The 22,329-nt window shown below is 44.6% G+C and overlaps 1 protein-coding gene across 3 annotated transcripts in view; it reads right to left on the bottom strand.

The window, feature by feature from the left end:
- The window catches only part of IRF2 (interferon regulatory factor 2), a 43,701-nt gene extending 24,249 nt beyond the window's left edge, over positions 1 to 19,452 (bottom strand). Inside the window, exons 1-2 of one of the 3 annotated variants that reach the window (XM_054064640.1) lie at positions 19,209 to 19,452; positions 919 to 1,048 (exon numbers count right to left, since the gene is read on the bottom strand). The gene's annotated coding sequence lies outside the window, so the exon portion shown is untranslated. The other 2 variants (XM_054064639.1, XM_054064638.1) reach the window with 2 other exon arrangements.
- Positions 19,453 to 22,329: the final 2,877 nt, after the last annotated feature.

Genomic DNA, 22,329 nt, shown 5'->3' with positions numbered 1-22,329 from the left:
ACTTGTTAAGTACTAGGAAGCTTCCCCCATCTCTGCACAGTACAGACTTACTAAAGCTTTGCAGGCATCTAACAATCACAGATATAACAGTGACTTTGGATTTGTGCAAGAGCCTGCCCTAAGAACAACTCAGATGATAAAGCCTTATCTAGTGCATGGAACACTCTTCTGGTACACCCAGATTAGGAAAATCTTCACTTGAATAAGATACATCATACTGGTAAATGCCCATCTGCTGATACAGGCAGGATACCAGACGCTGCAAAGGAAAACAATTAATGCTCCTGAAGAGACCTCTTTTTGGCCCACATACCTGCATTTACACAAAATAAATGTAACCAAAAAAATTCACATGCAGGTGGCATCCCTCTACTAGCTGAAATGATTCACCTGCTAAGGAGAGTGCTTTCAAATGGCTGTTTCTGTCCCATAAACTTAACTAAAATTATGAAAAAATACATTTTACATCACAGCCATTTATCACTTTGGTTCTGGCTGAGTGGTTTGATCCCCTCCCTCCAGCTTTCTCTTATCAACTCAGTCAATGATATTTTAGCTGTTATTTTATATTTCAATACTGCTTAGCTAGGAAGCAAGGGCTTTACAGGCCACTCAGCTGCACCACGCCACACTGTGTTGTTCTGTTAAGACTCAAACTGACTTCTTCTTTTCTCTCTCTCTCTCTCTCTCACACACACACACACACACGTGACCCTGATGCCACTTTCCTGTTTAGAGCTGTAAATTATCGACCTAAGAGTCCAAAGTTTTAAACTCGAGGCACAAGATTGTAAAAACATTAACCTATTTCAGGCACCACTCTGAAAATGCCACCTGGCACTAGATGCAGATTAAAGTATCGCACTAAACTCCTATTAAGCAGCCTGCATCCCATCATTTCCAAGCTCAAGTACTTGCATTTAGACTGCTTCTTCTCTTCTCCCCCTCTGTACTGGGCTCAGCTCCTTCCTCTCTCCTTTGTTCTTCACATCTGTGATCTCTGCATCATTCTTAACTTCTTTGCTCTGCTATTCTTGTCACTTTTGATCTTAAGGGAAAAAATAAGAAAGAAAGAAAAATGAGTAGGCCACGTATTTGAAAGCACACAGCAATGATACAGATGTAAATGGGTTTGTTGTTGCTTCATATGGGAGTACAGGCATCAGCCACACTAACAATTAAGCAGTACTAAGCCCACACCCAGCACAAGAGGAAGAAAAACGTTCGAAGTTTCCTCTTATTGCTCTGAGGACATGTATTTCCTGAAACTAATAAGGAATTAAAACTCGAGTGCAACAATAAGGCTCTTTGATGTGTTCAGAGAATTTACCAGCAGCCATGCTCACACTAATCACTCACGCTAATCTCTTAGCAAACATATTGGCATTTCATTTACTACTGTGCGGAGCTGGTCACTTGTGCTTCAGCAGCAGCCTTTTCCAGTGACTACAGATTTCTAAAATAGCTCAGAAAACGGTTGCAACTGCTCAGCTCACTTTCAGGTTCATGTCAGACACGAAAAAACAGCCAACCTCAGAATCCAACAGCAGCCAAGCCCTTGTGCAAATCCCTCTGTGCCAGAAGGGAGCTGTTTTCTGGGCAAGAGTAATGCAGGCACAGCTTCCTTGGCTCCCAGGATGGTGGCAGTTGGCCGCACCACTGGAGCCCCCCCTGTTTGGCACCAACAATTCCCATCCAGGTTGCAGCATGTGTACAGGATATCTGTATCATCTCCCCCTACTACACACTAGGTCAAAGCTGAAAAATGCAAATGGCAATGTACTAAAAATGCAAGCAAATTTCTATTCTATAGTCAAGGAAGAAACAGATAGATCCAACAATCATCTTAGATGCATTTCATTGTAAGACATCTTTAAGTACGCATGCACTTTGAAACAATTCCTGGAAATGCTGTGCATCATCTTCAACATTCAATATATGAGTGCTCCCATTTAGCAGTGGAACTTGTCTTCCTGGTAATGAGCTTCTAGGACAAATTCCAAGCCCATCTGAATGCACAAATTAGACAGAAGACAGAAAAGTCATCTTGAAGACAGAAACAACAAATTCCTTTTGGGACAGGCAAGGTGGAAGAAACAGAAGCTGCCTTTGTGCAAAAGCAATGCATTTCAGGAGGTAAGAAAGCTGCCAACACTGCTACTACAAGGAAGCCAGTCTTGCCCAAAACGGCATGATTGAGCCACTCATCTCTTCCCTCCCACATCTGTCTTCAGGGGCTTCCCCAGCTGCTCCTCTGTAGATGCTGTGGTGCTCATCTCCTGTTTGAAGCTCATCTCTTTTTCAGCACCCTGGGACTCCTCTGGGATTAGTACCTGTAGCTGTCAACACACACCTTCATATCCACCACTCCCACCAAGGTAAATTAACCCAAGGTAATCAGAAACAAGGTTTGCCTTGTAAGAAGGGAGGAGCAGCTCCCAAGTTCTGTTTATCTGAAAGTAAAACCAAATTCAGCTAAAAATAACCTGCAACAATGTCCAGATGGAGAGAATGGTATGGCATCTTCTGGGGGAACATCTTTCACAAAGGGACAAGCACAGCATGCTTCTGCTCATCAAAATACACGTCACGTGCCTCTAAGAGCAGACATGGCAGAAAATAAAGCCTGACATCTTCACAAGATGCCTCCAAACCCTTCTACCTCAGGACAGCACTGACCAGAAAGGTGCCAAAATGTAGTGGAGGTTTTGGCAGTTACACATTAACAACATCCTTGTGATGAAAAAACAAGTCAACTATACTAAGTAATTGCCCGTGGGAAATTAAGGTGCTACATCTCTACTCTAGAGTTGTCAAACACATGGGGTTTTTGTACAGAAAGAAACATCAGCTTCTGCAGTGCCTTAGAAGTTGCCTTTGCTTGCCCCTAAGCAGGGTTAATGGGTGCACTTGAGACTCTAATTTTGATGGCTCCGGGTGGGAGAACCTGAATTCCATCCATCAGTGAGTAGTGAGATGATCACCTTCTAGCATTAAGAGCTGAGCAAGTATCTTTGAAATTCTAAAAAATAGGCAGCAAAGGTATGTAAGGTTTCAGGGGCTATCACCTAACATCAAGCCAGCTTCACCTTCCATCAGAATACATTCATTATAAAGCAAACCTACAAAGCCAGAAACTAAGGTAAGCCATTCAAAACACTAGGCATGCCAAGTACACTCGCTCCAGCCTCCCTCCAGTGTTTACCCAGCAGAAAGGAAAAAGCAGAAACAGTCAATCACTGTAAGGAGAATTAAACATCAACATTTACAGTCTGAAGCAGGCTGTAAAACCGGGTGCACCTTTGCACCTATTTCCCATTCCTGGTCAACATTAAAACTGCACTCTCCTTGCAGATCTGCACCTACAGAGCAGAAGCTACCTGCAGGTGACTGCATTTTTTGTATTGGGACAAGTGGCTTCCTATCAGCATTTTCAGAGATACCAAAGCATTCAGTTCCCATTGGCTTCACCATCACCTCCTGAGCCACGCGTACCCAACTGCTGGCCTAAGCAAACCCCTTGAGGAGCTCAGCTACCTTTGCCAGCCTGAACCTTCAGACTCAAGTTAACCAGGAGAAAAATGTCTTAGTGCCTGATTTGGGTTCACTTGGGATCATCTTCAGCCTCAGAGAGATCATAGCCAGAGATGGCTGGGCTGCCAGGGGAGAGGAGCAGAGCAGGGGGGGAAGAAACAGCTCCAGCTCCACCAGCAGTAAAGGAGCATCTCTCACTCCACTCTCCTCCCACCCCAATTTTTAATCACACTAATGCTATTCTTCGCATAGGCAGCTTTGTGAGTAAGACCACAGAGTTCTGCAGGCTTAAAAGCAACATCTCTTTCTGTAAGGCTTTTTTTATCTGTTTGAACCCATGTGTCTCATCTAGCTCAAAGACCCATGTGAAAGTGCAACCGAGAAAGGAGGGCACTCTGACATCTGAGCAGGAAGGAGCAGCTGGGGAGGACAGAGAGGAACCCCTTAATCCAAAACTGCTAATGAAGCCCCTTTACTTTTAAACCACAGGTTCAAACTTAGACTCCACTGACCGCCAGCATCTCTTCAGGGACCACGGGAAAATGCTTAACACTCTCAGAGACCCATGTTGGAGTAAAACTTCCTGGCGTTACATTGAAAATAATTTGGTTTTTTCCTTCTGGTTTATCACTGTCCCATGGTAGGCGAAGGGAAGAATAATTGCCAAGAAATACAATCAACTGCTAATGCAAATGGGACCTAAGAAAGCATTTTTCTACCCCTTAAGAACAAGGGAGATCGCTTTTGACATCAAAGCAGGGCTACCTGGCAGGAGTTCATTTTATGAATGTTTGCCATGTTAACAATACAGCCAGTCTTCAAGAACCACAACTTCAAACTGTACCCCCTACACATGTATTAAAGCTGGTAGCTCTGTGAATTTTCCTTTTCTCACTCCATTTTAATAACCCGCTTCCCTCTTAAAGGGGGCCATGGACAGGGGCAGTTGCCTTTTTGGTGATGGGAGCTTGAATACACCAGTGGACACTAACATATCATAAAATTATTTCTAAACAAGTGCCGAGCATGCAAGACACTAACCCCAACTCAAAAGCATTTGCCTGGAGGAGGAGGCCACCAGGAGCCAGCAAGGAGCCATGATCCATGCAAGAAGTACAGCCCACAGATGCACTGACTCCACAGTTTATGGAGAGATTATTTTGACCTTCTTCAATGAACCAGATGAGACCTTGATTTACTGTACTATTTGTGCCAGTTCTGCAGTCAGTTCAGCCTTCCTTTCGCAACTAGACACCGCAAAAACATGGTGGAGGTTACCCCTGACAAGCTATAAACTGTCTTAATCCTGCAGACGTGACTCAAGAGTGCTGTGGAGGGCAGACAGAACAGGATCTGCTGAAGCTGGGCCAGCATAACCCTGTTAGAAACACAGAGACCAGGAGGAAGCCAATCAATAACACCAATCCTGCTACTGCATGATGCAGTTGAAAATGAGCTTTCTACTGAGAAATCACACCAACAGCCTAGGGTGAAGTGTGCAAGCCAGCTTCCTAAGAGAGACATGGCTAAAAGAGAGTCACAACAGCATAAGAAAGGGAAGCACTAGTTATAGCAACGTATTCACAAGTAGTCACAGAAAGGGCATTGAGCAGGTAGCTTCACCTTAAGACACAATAAATGATACTGAATTTCATCTTAATACTTCACAAGATGCATTTTTCTAAGATTCTTTATGCAAGACTCTTCAGAAGGAAACTCACAACACTTAATTACTTTTAAAGAGACATTAGAAAAATATTAGTTATTTTCAAGAGCAATTAATCTTTAAAGAGACATTAGAAAACATACAAGTGATGGTTGGGTTACAATCTACTTATACACACAAATAATTTTCACTCCATGATGTTCAATAAAGAGCTTCTAGTCCTTCCTACTCTCTGATAAAACTTTCTAGTAATTTTGACTTTGTTTTTTCCCCCCAAACGGTACATAACGCTCCTGCCATAAAGCGCAACCTTCGAGAATGAAGAGCTCTTCACTAGAATTACAGCAGCTGTAGACAGAAAGTGAAAGCGACAGCATGGCAGGCATTAAACGTGAACAGTATAAGATGTTCTCTTCCCTTCTGTTTCCCTCTCTCTGGCAGAATCTGTGTAACTGAAAAGGCACAAAGGTTATCTCAAAAGCACAAGCTGCTCTTTGCCTACAGATATTTTGTTAAAAATATATTTCTATGGAAGGAAAAAAAAAAAACAATCTGAAAAAGTAATTCTTCTTTCTCCACCACAAAGTGCCCAGTTAAAAGATTTGCCAGTGTATGGAAACGTTATCAATGGTTGTAGAAGGTAAGGTGGGATGAGATAGTTTGAGGCGCATTTTTTAAGTAGGTCATAGCCTTTCTCCAGAGCTGTGAAAAAACATCTGTTCCCCTGAGGATTTGTGCAGAATAATGAATCGTTTCTAATTCTCTTTTCTCTGCAAATACAGAACTACTTTCTTTTTGAAAAAGTTATCTTGTACTTGTGTTTTGCTGATAAACTTTTGAAGTATTCCCTTTGTTTGCTAGTTCAGAGAAGCATCAATCACTCTGTATGACCAAACAGATAGGGTGAAATGAGACCATACGCTAATTTTAGGATTCAGAGAACTGGGTTCTGAATTTGTGCCTATGCCAAGACTGTTCCAGGATACAAGGAAACATGATCTTACTTTAAGAACAGTACTTCGAGAAAAAAATCCTCTCCTTTGGTCTCAGCTCAGATACTGCCTTCATATAGGATTGTGCAAATAGGACCACCTTTTTCAACTATTCCACTGTGGATGCCTATTTCAAAGTACACGGTTAACCACACAGACTGAGCAAAGCCCCACTTGAAAGTCAAGCCAGTCAGAGTGATAGAGACTTTTCCTGGCTAAGAAAACGTGCTAGCTTCACCTGCTCAGCCTCAGAAATGCAAGACTGACACTGAAGCATAGACAACTGAACTGCGCTTTACTCAGATTTGCTTACCACTAAGTACCCCTTGCCTTGCACTCCCTTAAAGCATAATCCATGGCCAGCTGCTTCACAGACCCAGCTCCTGTGTTGGTAATACTCCTGATCCACATTGTAGCTATAGCAATATTTTTCCTGCTCTTTTCTAACATTTTGGTGGCAGCAGCAAAGACACCAGGAGCATGCTACATACTTCCTGTTCATCACCAAGAAAAATAATTCACCACAGGCAGGAAAGGTGGTATCTTATTTGCTCAGGTGCCTGCAGGAAGGAGAAGACTCCATCAAAACAGTTATGAAAGCCAAGAATTAGAAGAGCAGGCACAGTGGGAGAGTGCAGGACCTTGGCAGACTGGTGCAAAGCACAGCCTGGCCATTATAAAAAACCTGTAAGAGCAACCAACAAGCAACACTTCACCTGCTTCCCTAAGCTCCCAAACCAAACACGGCAGGGCTACAACAGGACCATGGCTGGTAAAGGGAAAGCTCTGTGAGGTGGTGAAACACCAGGGAACCCAGGGTGCTGCACCACAGGATCAAGCTAGCAACAGCTACCCAACTTCCAAAGCCTCTGCTTCGTAGGGGCCAGGTTGTGCCCACCTCTGGCAGCAGGGGCAGAGGAAGGAAGCATTCAGCATGTCCTCCTCTCATGGTGCTGTAGCCATGAAGAAAACCAGAAAGGTGCAAGGAAGAAAAACCCTTGTGTCCTCAAGAGATGGAGGGCAAAAACCATCCCAAACAAACCAACACTCCCTGGGAATAAAAAAATCCAAACAAAACAAAAACAGCAAATACCTCAAATGTGTATTGAAATCAGCATTACAGGCTGCATGAGAAACATGCCCAGCAAAACACACAATGGGAACTCATACTCTATATAGAACATGTTTCATCAGCCCTATAGCATTTCTGTTCCACCCAAAGGGTGTTAACAAGCCCTGGCTGGAATTCAGACATTACACATCAAAACAGACTCTTTCCTTTGGTTTCCATGCAAAGTTTATTCTCCCTCAGCAGCAAAGACACAAGTTGTTATTTTGCAGTGATCTCGGGCATCATATGAATTGGCCCTTGGATTTGCAGTACTGCACTGAAGAAAAAGTCATCCTATTTTAACACAACAGACAGAAGGCTGCCTTTTTGCTTTTGGACTTAGCCATCATGAAATAATGCTTCAACTCTCAATGCCTACAACAAAGTTTCCCTTGCACTAGCTCTTATGCTGGAGATCATCATGACACTTGAACAACACTATGTCTGTGGCTGAGCTCCTTCCCTTCTCTGGCATCATGGTGACTTACATCAGCTGGGAACTTGGCCCAAGTTTCTAACAAATAGGCTGCTAAAGTTTACCTCCACAGCATCCCTACCAGGACAATCATCTGCTTATCACTAAGTACCCCTTGCCTTGCGCTCCCTTAAAGCATAACCCATGGACATGAATGCCTGCAAGCCTGGTGACAATACAAAATGATTGCTTTACTTTCAGCTTTAAAGGAATACTTTGTTTCCTGCAGGTTTCTTTCATTTCCCAGGTCTTGCCTGTAGTGAAGATGGAGATGCAAGATTTGGGTAGCATCAAGATAATTCAACAGTCGACAGTGTGTGGTTACAGAAAACTCTTCCCCTGCCATCTCCCCCACAAGCCTCAAATGCAGCCATACATTTTACCTGATTTAATCCCTTCTTGAGCTTTGTTTCAAGTCTTCAGTATCTGGAATGTCTAACTATTTTTCTCCCAAAAGCTGCCTAGAAGAGAGATGTTGGCAACTGTTGGGTAACAGAGCTGTACTTCACTCAGACAAGTTTGGGAAGGGCTTGTTTACAAGAAAACCGTTGGCATGGTTGTCAGGGAATAATTAATTCCTTGTATTGGGAAGCAGTTGTCTCCCAATAAATAATTTTTATTCCAGAATTAAGTGCTCACACATGACTCTGCTGCTGAAAATTCACACGTAATAGCTGCTGCTGCTAAGCTGTGTCAGTGAGAATCCACAGAACCCAATCCCTGTGAGTTCTTGAAAGCTGTCAGGAAAGCTCAGCATTCGACACCTGATTCATAAAGACTCTTCCAGCCTGGTGAAAACCAGAAGGCTACTGAGGCTCAAACAATTATCAAGCATCATCTCTTCTATATTAACGCAACTCAACAGAATTTCTTTAAGTCCTTCCAAAGCTCTGTCAGAGCAACGCACTCTTTTGTGCTCTGCGAGAGACGTCCCTAAAACTTCTAAAAAGCATAACATGTTTCTTACATATGTCCCTCTGAAAGTAGTGGAAAAATCCCACACACAAGTATCTGCAAAATCAGGAACTTAAATTGTAACAACAGCTTTTAAAGCCTGGGCAGACTTCATTTCTGTGTCCTGTCTAGCATTCTTTTGCTTAAGTACAGAGTCAGTGCTTTATAGGGTGCTATATATTAAGAAAAACAGACATCATAAAACAAGAGTTCTTAATCGCAGTGTTCCCACGCTGATGGCTTGTGAGGCACAGGCAAGACTGCAGAGAAGATAATGACATTTTAGAAGCACTCAAAGAGGCAGAAAAATTATTCCAGATAGCTAACACTGAGAAATGTGTTCAAGGAAAAGCTTTCACATTCACCGGCCATGACCTGCACCTGACGTAATCCACCTTGCTCCGACTGGGCTTGTTTCTCACAGCTACCTTTGTTTGTATAACATACTGTTCTGCAACACGCTGCAAAAACTATTTGCACACTACACCAAAGCGCGATTTAATATTTGCTTAAAGCTTTCATTTCATTGTCTGGGCAAGGGCAGTTTCTACCACTGAAGTTAATAGCTAACCAACACCTACACTTTTGCTACCCAAACTTCTTATCACTAGTGCAGCACCCAGAACAAGAGCAAAAGACAAACTACCTCTGCTTAACCTCACATTGAGCACCAAAACTAGCCTTTTCAAGAAAGCACTTTATACTTTACTTCCAGAAGAAGGTATTCAAGAAAAGTATACACTATTTCACATTTGTAAAAAGCACTCCCCTGCTTACTTAAGATGCTTTCTTTACAGATAGACTGCAGCAGGCACAGACTTGGGGGTTGGGATCCTGTGAATCATCCCCACTGCGAGCTGGAAACATGTCTGTCACATGCACTTATTTACGGTTACAAAAATAGCACCATGAAAGAAGCAGATGTGTTGCGCATAAAAAATAAATTGAGTTTATTTTTTATACAGAGATATTACAGAGATATTGCTTGACACTGGAGAATGTAAGAGAGAATAACCTTCTTTTGTACATATACTTGAAAGGCTTGCACTCAAAGAGTGCTAAGTTTTAAATCCTTAATAACGACACTTGTGGAAACAGTATGATGTAATTCTCCTTTTCATAAAAATGCTACTCTTTCCACTATTACAGGACACACAGGAAATTCTTAACTGATTTCATGTTGAGATATGAATAGTTAATTGTATCAGTTACAAAACGTGCTCTTAAAGTTTTTGTGTTGACTGCAAAGCAACAGCAATGAGGCAGCCCCAATTTCTGATCTGCAACTATTTCTATCTTAGAAGTTTCCTAAAACACTACTGAGCTAGAGTGAGACCACTGAACTCATCTTCATTTCCCACACCTAAGACAGATAGTTATTATTAAACTCAAAGCTAGTCTTCATCAGCTTCCCTCATCAATCTCAAATCTCCAGAACAGTTTTGGCATCCAAAGAATTCAGGTTTTATATGCTCAAATGCGATGTGTGCAAATGTGTGAGAATTAAACCCCTGGAAATAAAGTCTTTCATTTCGCCCTAGTACAGCTTCAGCAGAGCAGCGATTGTCCAAGCTGCTCCTGAACACTCAACAGTTTTGTAGATATAGCGCAGGAGCATGCATCTCTACACACAAGAAGGATATTTACTCAAGATTCCATAGCCACCCAATGTTTGGTCATGTTTTGATCAATTCATCAGCTAATTCTCAAGGCCGAAAAAGACCTTCTAGTTGTTGACTGATCTGTGGAAATGAGTGACACCGTTCACGGTCATTCCACGTCATCAGCAAAGCTGATATCAGATAACATCTTTTGGTTACTGCTGATCTGACCCAGATCTAAGTGGACAATCCCAAAGGTGGTGAGGAAAAAAAAAAAGGGCCACCACACATTTTATATCTGATCCTCTTAACTCGGATCTCCACATGAATTAAATTCACATGCGCCTACCAGCTGAATGACTCCCTTTCATCACGCTGGATGCCATCACTCTCTGTATTCATTTGCCACAGCATTTCAAAATGTTACTACTGTGAATGACAAAGACGCTGCTTCCCATACAGAAGGCCGGGCCGTTGCCCAGATCACTCGTTGGGAACAGTGGCACCCAAATAAACCACGGAGAACAATTTCTACTCCCTAGTGTGTAGTCTGCTAAAGGAGTGCTGTCATGAAGAACTCAAATTTACTGACAGATGAAATAAATAATAAAACTTAATTAATTTTTCAAGTTCAGCTCTCATGTGTCTTTGCTCTGTGTTTATTCTTTCATTTTTGCCAACCGGGAAATAAAAAAGCAATGGAGTTGGTTTCACTTTTGTTTAAATTTGGTTTCAATTTTATCCTCAAGTTTTGCTTTCATCTTTTTTATGTGGCACTGTTGGGATTTCAGATCCTGCAGGAAAGCTTTCAGTAATTTAAAAGCATTAGTCTCCTATATCTCGTATTTTTTCCTACCATGGAATTATTTTTATTTAAGATAAACTTGTTAAGATGCCATCACAATTTTGGAATGCATTTGCAGGTGGAGGGTGTTTAATTTTGATTTTACAAATTTATACACCACCTCCAATTAAATTCAGTAGTTTGGTATTTTCCACTGATTCATCTCTCAGTTGCATATAAAGTACATTTACATGATTCAACAAAACACCTTAAAAGAGCACCCAGTGCATTAAATGCACAAAAGCTGACATAAGGCAACAAATGTATGTTATATGAAATACATCTTAAGACCTAAACGTCCTGCTACTTCAATTTATTAAAAATATAAGGCATTATCTTGCTTAGATAAAGCTGTAAGGGGTTTGCCTGTAATGCTGCACTATCAAGAAATGTCCACTATCAACAGGAATGTCACAGTACAGATGTGTCTTCTGTGCAGTCATCAAGCCCTTCAAGTAACACTTAGCTCTCCATACATATCAAAAACTTCAGACTTAACAAAACCCACAAGCAATCCTTCCTTCTTTTGTGCTAGATCAACATTAAGCATGCAAGTCTTTAAAAGTACTAAACATAATTTTATAGCAAAGGCAAAATGGTTAGACAACATCCACTGTCACGCGCAGTCCAAAATAAAGGACAAATCTAAATACTTTTGCTTTTTTATACCTTTACTACATTCCTAACACCAGCTATGCTGGGAGCTGCAAACCAAGCCTGTAAAGGTTAGCTGACTGACTATCAAACCGTAACCTGCTCTACTCTTTAAGGCTCAAGAGTATGGAAATTATTACTTCCAAGCTCATCCTGAAAGCTAGTAACCCATTAATTTTAATTTAAAAATTGGTGAAACAACATGCGCACGCATGTGGATTTGCTCCTGGATGCCTACGTCTGAGCTGCAAACACATAAAAGGTCTGCCTTGTACTAAAGAATGCTGTACATTTGTTGCAATCTGCCCTCAAGCAAATAAAGGGGTCAGAACATTTCCAATATACACAAGCCAGGCTTACAGTACATTACACTCAAAGAAACCAAACATTACTCTACTGCTTACCACTATTATCTTTTCTGCCTAGGTCACTCAAAAAAACCCAGTAATTTTTCATCAACTCTCCAGAAATTGAAGACATATCCATCTAACTGGGAAAGCAAGTTTTAAAGCTGTTTTATAATCTATAAGAAATGTGTGCCATACAATATATTATTCATACTACAAATAAAATATCTAATTTTATATTTTACGTATATGTAGATATGGATGTGTGTATATGTATACATACCTATGTAGGCATTAAACTCTTTATTGTCAACACGCTTTCCCTTCCACTAACCATTAATAACTGTTCATTGGTGACTCAGTTTTTCTTACTGGCTATTTTAATCTATTTTAATTTCAACACAAGAGTTCACACAGCTAGTACAAGGAAGAACCTTCATACAGGTCCAACAAAGTGTCTGAAAAAAACAAGGGGAAATTATTTAATTACACTGAATTATTTTTTTCTATAACGTTATTCATACTTGAGGAATACGCAACTTAATAAATCTGTCCTTCTCATTCACTGTATTCAGTATCTTTTTGGCTTGCTTATTTGTTGTTTTGCACCTCTGATCTCAAAGGACAGACCAGAAAATGTTTTAATCACAGTTTATAGCACCATGAACTATAATAAAACTTCTGTAAACACTACCTTACAGTTTATGCCCTCAATATCACAACCACTGTAGGCCTTTGAAGAATCAAATTTCAAAAAGGCAATCTACCAGCAAGTCACAGAGATAAGTACAAGTAACACGTGATTAGTTTTACTTCTTTACCTACAAATGGACCATGAGTTTCAATATAAGAAAAACAAAGCAGATGCTGAGGTTCTAATCCTGCAAATACCAGAGGAATTTTGCTGGGCTGCCACTCCTCTGCAATATTAATGCAGTCAGGAAACAGCCTGACTATAACTTGTGTCAGGTTAACAAGTCTAGGGGTTACAAGTTCAGATTAAACATGACTGTCATAGAAACATATTTTTCCTCTAAGTTTCTTAACACCTTATGCCACAAGATTCATGTAACAATGGGCAATACATGATCTTGCTTCTCTATGTTATCTGCAAATGAACTGTAGCTTATGCTTCTCAGTGGAGAAGGCTTCTATTTGCAGTTTTCAGCAATAGTTCTTGATAAGCATCCACACTAATTCTTTGTGGGCAGTCAGTGCCCAAAATCTGATACTGAACTGTTCTGACTGGTAAACTGTACAGCCAGCTTCTCTCCCACAGGCCGCCTAATTGCTCATGATACCATGGAAGCTCTCGATATACACGCAGTGGCCAGAAGCACCATAATTTATATATTACAGGACAAACACATGTTTTGAAGCTGCTTCTCAGTTGATTTACTTGGGTCGCAGATGTCTTATCTGTACTATTATAATTACAGTTTCTTCATCACACTAATGATTTTAAAGAATTTCCCCACATCCTTTCCAGTCACTTCCTCTCAAGCTACTCATTCCTTCACAAAAGCTCTTTCATGCCTTTGATCCCTTTTTGATGCTCTTCTCCTTAGCTCGTCAACTTTCACTACATCCTTTTTGAAATGGGGAAACAAAAATTGTTAAGCTATTCAGGAGAGGCAAGCAACATGGATTTATAGTAGCATGATGGTGTTTTCTATTTTTTTTTTATTCCTTCCTAATCATTCCTAACCTGCCCTCTCATTCCTTAGCCACTTCTGGCCACAGCACTTATTTTTTCACAGGATTATCTGCGTTGTGCAATCTTTTCCCAAATAAAAAGTCAGTTTGAACTTTGTCCTTACGTACAGAAAGTTAACATTGCATTCCCTTCCATATGCATTATACTCACATAGGCCTGTATCGAGTTTCATCTGCAAAGTTACATCTACATTTTCGATACGAGATCGTTCTGTAGTCTTTTTGGTTCAGCCTTCAGGACTTTCATGTTCTGAATGAGTTAACACAATCAGCAAATTCTCGCATCACCACCTATCCCTTTCCCTAGCCACTGAATGGAAGACCTTTGGCAAACTGGCATGGGAGGAGGAGCAGAACAATGACAAGCAGCAACCTCCTTTCATTAAGCAAAATGACCTGGCCACACCACCTGGAGCAGCCTGATCACGCTATGAAACCGGCCCTGCTTTACTAAGGACTGTGTCAACTGGACGTCAACTACAGCTCAGCAATGCCCTCAGAGAACTCCAGAAGACTTGAGACGTACAACTCCTCCTCAAGAAAAGTCAGGGCTGGTCTTTGTCAGTGTATCACATTTATGCCCCTGTTCACTAATCCCACTCACAGATCCCTGGCAAACAAAGAAGCAAATAAAACTGACCGGTGTTCTCAGTCTCCCCAGAAACCTTAAAAAACTGACAGTGCACTTATCACTTTCTATTCCTAGAGCACAAGGCAGGCCTATGCAACAAGTTACACACAACAGACAATGTACCACCAATTTCATATTTTAAGTTCCTTCAACTCTTCAACAAGTATCACCTCCTGCCATCTGCTTTGTTCCTCTCAATGGTTCACTCTGATACCCTCTCTAACAGACGCTCCAATTTGGCAGAAACCCTCCAACACACTCCCTTCTTAAAAAAAACCAAAAACCTCCTGCAAGTGAATCTCCTTAAACTCTTCCCCAGTGAAGCAAGGCTCAAAGAATTTGTTTCACTCTTCTGCTATGACTTTATCTTTCTTGGGCACTCCTTCTACACACCGATCACTTATCAAACAGGCTTCCTGCTTTTGAGATACTTCAAAGAGGATTTAATTTCTTTCATGCCTTTAGCAGTTTGTTCCATTACTCTTTCTGGCTTACCTTATTGTGTTTAATGCTATTTCATGTTCTTTTTTTACCTTTCCCGTTTGGAGACAAAGTTTTAACTTCTGAAATATGCCTTCTTACTTCTTCTGAGCTCCTTTACTTTGTGTGTTACCCGGCTCAGCTTTTTTGGCATTTCTGACAGATGCCATGCAATTGCTTTAAGCCTTTATTATACTGTCTTGAAGAATTACATGCCACCTGCAAGTATTTTACACTTTTGGCTGCCTCTCACCATTTTATTCATTTTTGATCTTGCTTTGTGAAGATGTACGCAGGAAAATGAAATACTGCCGCAACAACCCTTGGCTCTACAGCTCCCAAAGCAACACTGAGTATAAGTACATTACAATCACTGTTATGTCATAGCTGGCTGGCTTTTTTAAACACAATTCTTGCCGGCCAGGATCTTGCCCGCAGTTGCTACCCACAGAGTACCCTTACAGGGTACAATTAGCAAGTAGGGGGTTTCAGCATCTAAAAAGTTAGTACCTGGGCAAATTCCATACTGGAGCATGACATAATCTACACAGCGGCCACTGAAGCTTCCCATTACCATCATATTTCCCACTTTTGTAGCTTCTTTACTCTCCCTTAATATATGACAGTCACTGTCAACATCTTGGTTGGGCAGACAGTCACATTGCCCCCATCTCCTCTCTTCATATACAGGCCTAGAACATAATTTCAAGAGATTCTGTGTTACTTCCCGAAACAATTATTTCCTCTTTAACAAAAAGAGTATCCCACTTCATGCATGTGCAAGCTACTTCGTCCTCTCTATGTCATCTGCAGTCTGTTTCTACAATATCTGAGCTTCCACAAAGCTTCTCATACTCCAAATAGCATATCATGGAGTTGTTTTAATAAAAGTTTTAATACCATATCAGTGATGCTCCTCTTCAAAAAGAGGACACGTCATGGCAAACTTTATGTCCTTCACCTGCCTATTTTTCCTCCCCATTGTTTTTTAAACTTATTAATATACATAGCGTATATATGTTATTTAAAATGTTTCAGCCTAGCTGCAAATTTATTTACATAGAGACCATTCTTCTAGTAAACTCTTTTTATTCAAAGAAGATTTCAATTTCTCCTTTAATCTTAGCTCCTTTTTTTTTTCCTGCAACATTTTCTCATTTGTGTGTTAGGACTCTCCGATTGCACCTGGTCCCACATATCAAAAAACTACATGCAATGGAGACTGCAGTCTTTAACTCCCCTTCCTAACAGCCTGGATGTTACTTCTCATACCTCATTGCTACTCCTTCCCACGTAACGCAGCCTGTGCGGAACAGCTCAAGAGACCGACTTGACATCTGAAATCTGCCAGTTTTGTAGGCAGCAAGTAACCAGATGTCACCACAAAGATATGTATGTCAAAGAGAATGGCTGACCCCTCTAAATACCTCTGCCAACCAGCTGGGATCCCCAGCCTTAGAGGAATATGACTGCCGTCAGTAGTCTGTCACCTTGCCATGCCTGGACCTAGCTGAAGAACTATATAGCATGGCACAAAACCACAAGAAAGCAACAGCAATACTGTGCCAAAGGAGTCAGCGCTCTCAGACCTTCCACCACCATTTACTAGTGAAAAGGAATGGCCGCACACAAGAGGCCAGCGGAAACTGATGTCCCGAAAGGGGCTGGTGGAACAGAAAGATTGCAATTCAGATGGAAACCATCTGCCTGAGAAGTCAATTCTGCTATTTGTGTAATTATATCACCATTTTCACATATAAGGGTGAATTTAAATGCTGTTGCTTCACTCAGCTCTCTTTTTATGGTACTAACACAGGCATTCTGCAAAGGTATATTACATGTGAACCTGTTAAAACTTATTTAAGTACAAAATCATACATGATGTATTTCATCTCCAGAAACTGAGGCTGTAGTTTAAAACTGCTCTTAAGTTCAAGACACCGCTGTCTGCAACATCTTAGCACTGTAAGCTAGGCTATAAAATTTAACCATACACTAGCCAGGAGCAAAGTTCTACACTCTGAAATTCCTTTATCCAAGCTCTGTGTCTAAATGAGCAAGCCTCACTCTGCTTTTAGGTACTCACACTAATCAAAGTAAGAATTAAAAACTTAAATATCGCTAGGAACCTGGGCTGAAAGAGCTGCGACATCACAGCATTCACCATCTGCACTTGCATGCAAAAAGCCTATTCCTGAAAAAAAAAAAACAAAAAACCCAGAACAGAGAGCACAATTCAAGGCTGTTAAATGTTCAAATGATGCATTTGCTAATGCCGGACTTGTTGAGACTGACACTAAAAATGCCAGCAAATAAACTCTCCAAGAATCGTTTGAGAAAGTACGCATCCTTTATCAGACCTGGACAACAAGACGGAGTGATCTCCATCCATCATATGCAGCGAGACAAGAACTGGGAAAAAAAATTTATTTCCCACTTGCATGCATACGTATAAACTTTCCCAGAAACGTTATGCATTCCGTTACTTTCCAAAGACTAATTTTAACGTTATTAAAAACTTCACAACAGTCAAGTCTCTTGCTGATTTGGAGCTGGCTCCAGCTCTCTGCCTGACCTTGTATCCAAACAGAGGTGATTACAGAAACAGACACACATCACACTGCACACAAGGCATTACCACCTCCAAAGAATGAACAGTGTCAACAAAAAGCACCAAAAGAAAACACGCTGTCAGAGGGACATTCCGTCTCACTTTCAAAGAACACAATTGCTTAGAAGCTACTTTAGCTTAAATCAAAAATCAGAGAATCATAGAATGATTTGGTTCGGAAGGGAACTTAAAGATCATCCAGTTCCAACCCCCTGACATGGGCAGGGACACCTCCCACTAGATCAGGCTGCCCGAGGCCCCATCCAACCTGGCCTGAACACCTCCAGGGATGGGGCAGCCACAGCTTCCCTGGGCAACCTGTGCCTCACCACTCTCATAGTGAAGAAATTCCTCCTCATGTCCAGTCTCAATCTGCCCCTCTGCAGTTTACAGCCATTACTCCACTTTTCTGCAATAGTAACTACTTCTCATAGGAAGACCACACACGAGTAGGGGGAAAAAGGCGCTTCCCAGCGCGCTGTTTACTTAACGATCCGGACGGGAACGCCTGCGCACGGGAGAAGCCCCGCCCGCCGGGGCCTGCCCGGGCCGCGCCCGCGCCGCTTCCTGCTTCCGCTGCGCCCAGGAACCCGCCCGCGGCACCACCCCCCCGCGCCGCCGGGGCCGCTGGGGGCTCCGACCCGCGGCGGGGGGGCGTAGCCTAGGGGTGGTGCTGCGGAGGGCTCGTGGCTCATGTCGAGGGGGCGTGGTCGGAAGGGCGTGGTTGAGGGGCGTGGTATCGGGTCCGGGAGGGGGCGTGGTCCGCGGGAGGGGCGTGGCCCGTTGCGAGAAGGGGCGTGTTCTAATGCGGTGTTGCGGACGGGGCGTGGCCTGCGGTGGACGGAGCGTGGCCTCAGCGAGGTCAGAAGCTGGGACCGTGGCCCGCAGCGAGAGGCGCTTCGGAGGGGGCAGGGCCCCAGAGAGGCTCTACGGAGGGGCGCGGTCTGCGGTGGATAGGGCGTGGGCAGCGGCGATAGGGGGCGTGGTCTTATTTGGGGCGTTTTGTGGAGGGGCGAAGGCGCGACTGAGGGGGCGTGGCCTCGGTAGGAAGGCGTGGTGGAGGGGCGTGGCCTGCGGCGGGAGAGGCGCTCAGGCCCCGCCCCTCCCTTGTGCAACGACCCAGCCGCACGGCGGGGGGGGTGAGGGGGGAGCGGGCGCGAGGCCGCCCCCGAGGCCCCGCCCCCCCCGCCCCGCGCGCTCCCGGTACCCGCGGGGGCTGTGCCCCCCCCCCCCCCCCCGCGGCCGCTCCCCCCGCACGGGGGCTACCGGCGGCCTCCGAGTCCCGCAACAAGTGCTGCCCCCCAGCCCCCCTCCTCCGGCCCGCGCCGCGCCCCGGGCCTGCTGATCCACTGCCTTTGTCTGTGCCCGGGGTTCCGCACCGGTGGGGCGGCCGGTGCCCCCCCCATCCCACCGCCCCTTCCCGAAGCGGCGGAGCCCCGCTGGGCCCCGGCAGCTCCAGCCCGACCTTTTGTTATTATACCGATGCGCATCTGCCCGGCCCGCACAGCAGCCCGGGGGTGGGGGGAGGAAGACAGAAATTAGAAATGAAAAAAAAAAAAATGTAAAAATAGGAAAAAAAAATACAAATCTACCTTGCCGTCCGGTTCCCGCGGCCCTTATGCAATTCCTCAAGGTTACCGCCGTTGCCAGGGGACGCGGAATGGAAATGGAAACAGGCGCTGAATAATCGCGGGAGCAAAACTAAAAGTTACCAGCCCCCGCCCCGGCGGAGAACGGTCCAGATCGAAAGCAAAACAAGGAAAGGAAGCGGCGCGGCCGGCGGCGCTTGGAAATCCCCCCGCCTCCCGCCGGGCCGGGGGCAGGGCTGCGGCGAGCGGCAGCCACACCGCCGCGGCGCGGAGCGGCGCTCCCCGCACCGGGCACGGGCACAGGCGCGGAGCCCCGGGGGGATCGTGCCCTTTAGTCATGGCTCGGGGCGCGGGGGACGCGAGCCGGCCTGGTTCGTGCAGCCCAGGGAATCCACACTGGGATGCACGAGACCCTGGATCAGTACAGGCTCTCCCCAAGACCTTGTGGGAATCGGCTCCTCCATCACTCCCTGCGTCTCTTCCCTGCTGCCGAGCTGGGTGTCGCGGTCTGGGACTGGTGCACACACATACTGGGGGTGATTCGGTACCGAAGGTTCTCTCAGGTGCTGCGGTAGCACCAGCAGCTCCTGCCGTGTCCAGTGATGTTTTTAAGACAATGTCTCGCTTGTATGTTGAAATCTTACATTTAATTCATAGCTCGGATTACAATGAACACAGCTCCCCAGCCTTGTGCATCGCAAGGACCTTTCTCTGGGATGCACAAGTCTATGGCATAGGAAAGGTACTCGTTACAAAAGGTCTTCTGTGGGGAAAGGTAGGTGCACGAGGCCATGGATCAGTACAGGCTCCCCTCAAGACATTGTGGGAATCAGCTCTTCCATCACTCCCTGCATCTCTTCCCCCTCTGCATAGGTGGGAGTCACGATCTGGGTCTGGTACACACACATGCTGGGGGTCTGTTCAGTGGTGGGTGATTTGGTACTGGATGCTCTCTCAGGTGCTGCGGTAGCACCAGCAGCTGCTGCTGTGTCTGTCAATGCTTTTAAGGGAAGGTCTCACTCGCATGTAAAAATCTTACATTTTATTCATAGCTTGCATCGCAATGAATGTAACTCCCCAGTCCTGGGCATCCCATGGTCACGGCGCAGCACAAGCTTTCCCCAAGACCTTGTGGGATCATCTCCTCCAGCACTCCCTGCATATCTTCCACCTCTGCCAAAGTGGGAGTCGTAGTCTGGGGCCGGTACACACATGTGCCGGGGAGTGATTTGGTACTGGATGCTCTCTTGGGCACTGCGGTAGGACCAGCAGCTCCTGCCACATGTGTCAGTATTTTTAAGATAAGGTCTTGCTGGCATGTAGGAGTCTTACCTTTTACTCATAGCTCAAATCACGATGAATGCAACTCCCCAGCCTTGTGCATGCGTCCCGGGAACTCTACCCTGGGATGCACAAGGCCATGGCTCAGTGCAAGCCTTCCCCAAGACCTTGTGGGAATCAGCTCCTCTGTCTCACCATGTGTCTCTTACCCCTCTGCCATGCTGGGAGTCACAGTCTGGGTCTGGTACACACGCATGCTGAGGGAGATTAGGATGCTCTCTTAGGCGCTGCAGAAGCACCGGCAGCTCCTGCCATGTCTGTCAGTGTTTTTAAGGCAAGGTCTCGCTCACATGTAGAAATCTTACTTTTTATTCATAGCTCGGATCACAATAAACACAATTCCCCAGTCTTGTGCATCCCAAGGCCATGGCTCAGCATGAGCTTTCCCCGAGACCTTGTGGGAATCAGCTCCTCCATCACTCCCTGTGTCTTTTCCCACTCTGCCGAGCTGGGAGTCATGGTCTGGGGCTGGTACACACACGTGATGGGAGTCGGTTCAGTGGTGGGTGAGTTTGTACTGAAGGTTCTCTCAGGTGCTGCAGTAGCACTGATGGCTCCTGCTGCATCTGTCAGTGTTTTTAAGACAAGGGCTCACTTGCATGTAGAAATCTTACATTTTATTCATAGCTCAGATCATGATGAACGCAACTCCCCAGCCTTGTGCATGCATCCCAGAAACTCTACCCTGGGACGCACGCTCGGGCTTTCCCCACGACCTAGTTGGAATCCCTGCAGCTCAGCACCTCCATCACTCCCTGTGTCTCTTCCATCTCTGCCGAGCTGAGAGTCACAGTCTGGGTCTGGTACACATACCTGCTGAGGATCGGCTCTGCAGTGGGTGATTCGGTACTGAAGGTTCTCTCGAGTGCAGCGGTAGCACCATCAGTTCCTACTGCATCTGCCAATATTTTGAAAGCAATGTTTGACTCACTTGTAAAAATCTTGCATGTTATTCATAGCTTGAACTGCGCTGAACATAACTCCCATGCCTTGTCCAAAACAAGAGGGGAAGGGTGTGTAGGAGGGCTGGCCCAAGATCTGGAGCTACCAGCCATGACACAGCTCAGCCTTGCGAGGGAATCCCACCCTGTGATGCACAAGGCCATGGCTCAGCACAGGCTTTCTCCAACACCTTGTGGGAATCCCTGCAACTTGGCTCCTGCAGCAGCCACAAGCATCACTCTCTGCGTCTCTTCCCCCTCTGCTGAGGTGGGAGTCATGGTCTGGGCCCGGGACAGACACGTGCTGAGGCTGTCATTGCCTTTAAAAACGGACCACGACATAGTCTTACCATGAGGACAGTTTCAGAATAGGTCCTTTGAACCGAGCTAGTCTCAAAGCAGCTTTGTTTCAAGAATGAGCTCTTAGATGTCAACAGATTTAACAAGCTTCTGTTGGTCATGGATTCTATGCAGAGACCAGGGGTGTTCTGCAGAATTTAGACAATCCCAATGCAAACTGCAGCCCATAAAATTGGCGGAGGAGAGGTTGCAATGCATCATTCCTGGCCTTACTCAAAGATGATGCAGGAAAGACCCCAATAACTGGGGGACTCAGGGAGATAGGAAAGGTACTCGTTACAAAAGGTCTTCTGTGGGGAAAGGTAGGTGTACACCTCTCTCTCGCATGCATGCATATCTATGTGCTACATATGCTGTGTATGTATGTAAACAGATTCAGTTAAGCAAGAGGGATACCTACATGTGCAGCAACATGGTGAGCAGCCATCAGCAGTGAGAGGAATGCCAGGATATGAGGGTTTGTGCAGGAGGGTACACAGGGG

Source organism: Cuculus canorus, chromosome 4, assembly GCF_017976375.1.
Source record: "Cuculus canorus isolate bCucCan1 chromosome 4, bCucCan1.pri, whole genome shotgun sequence".
Classification (NCBI taxonomy): Eukaryota; Metazoa; Chordata; class Aves; order Cuculiformes; family Cuculidae; genus Cuculus; species Cuculus canorus.
The sequence above is the reverse complement of the archived record's forward strand: the minus strand, read 5'-3'. Positions and strand labels throughout refer to the sequence as shown.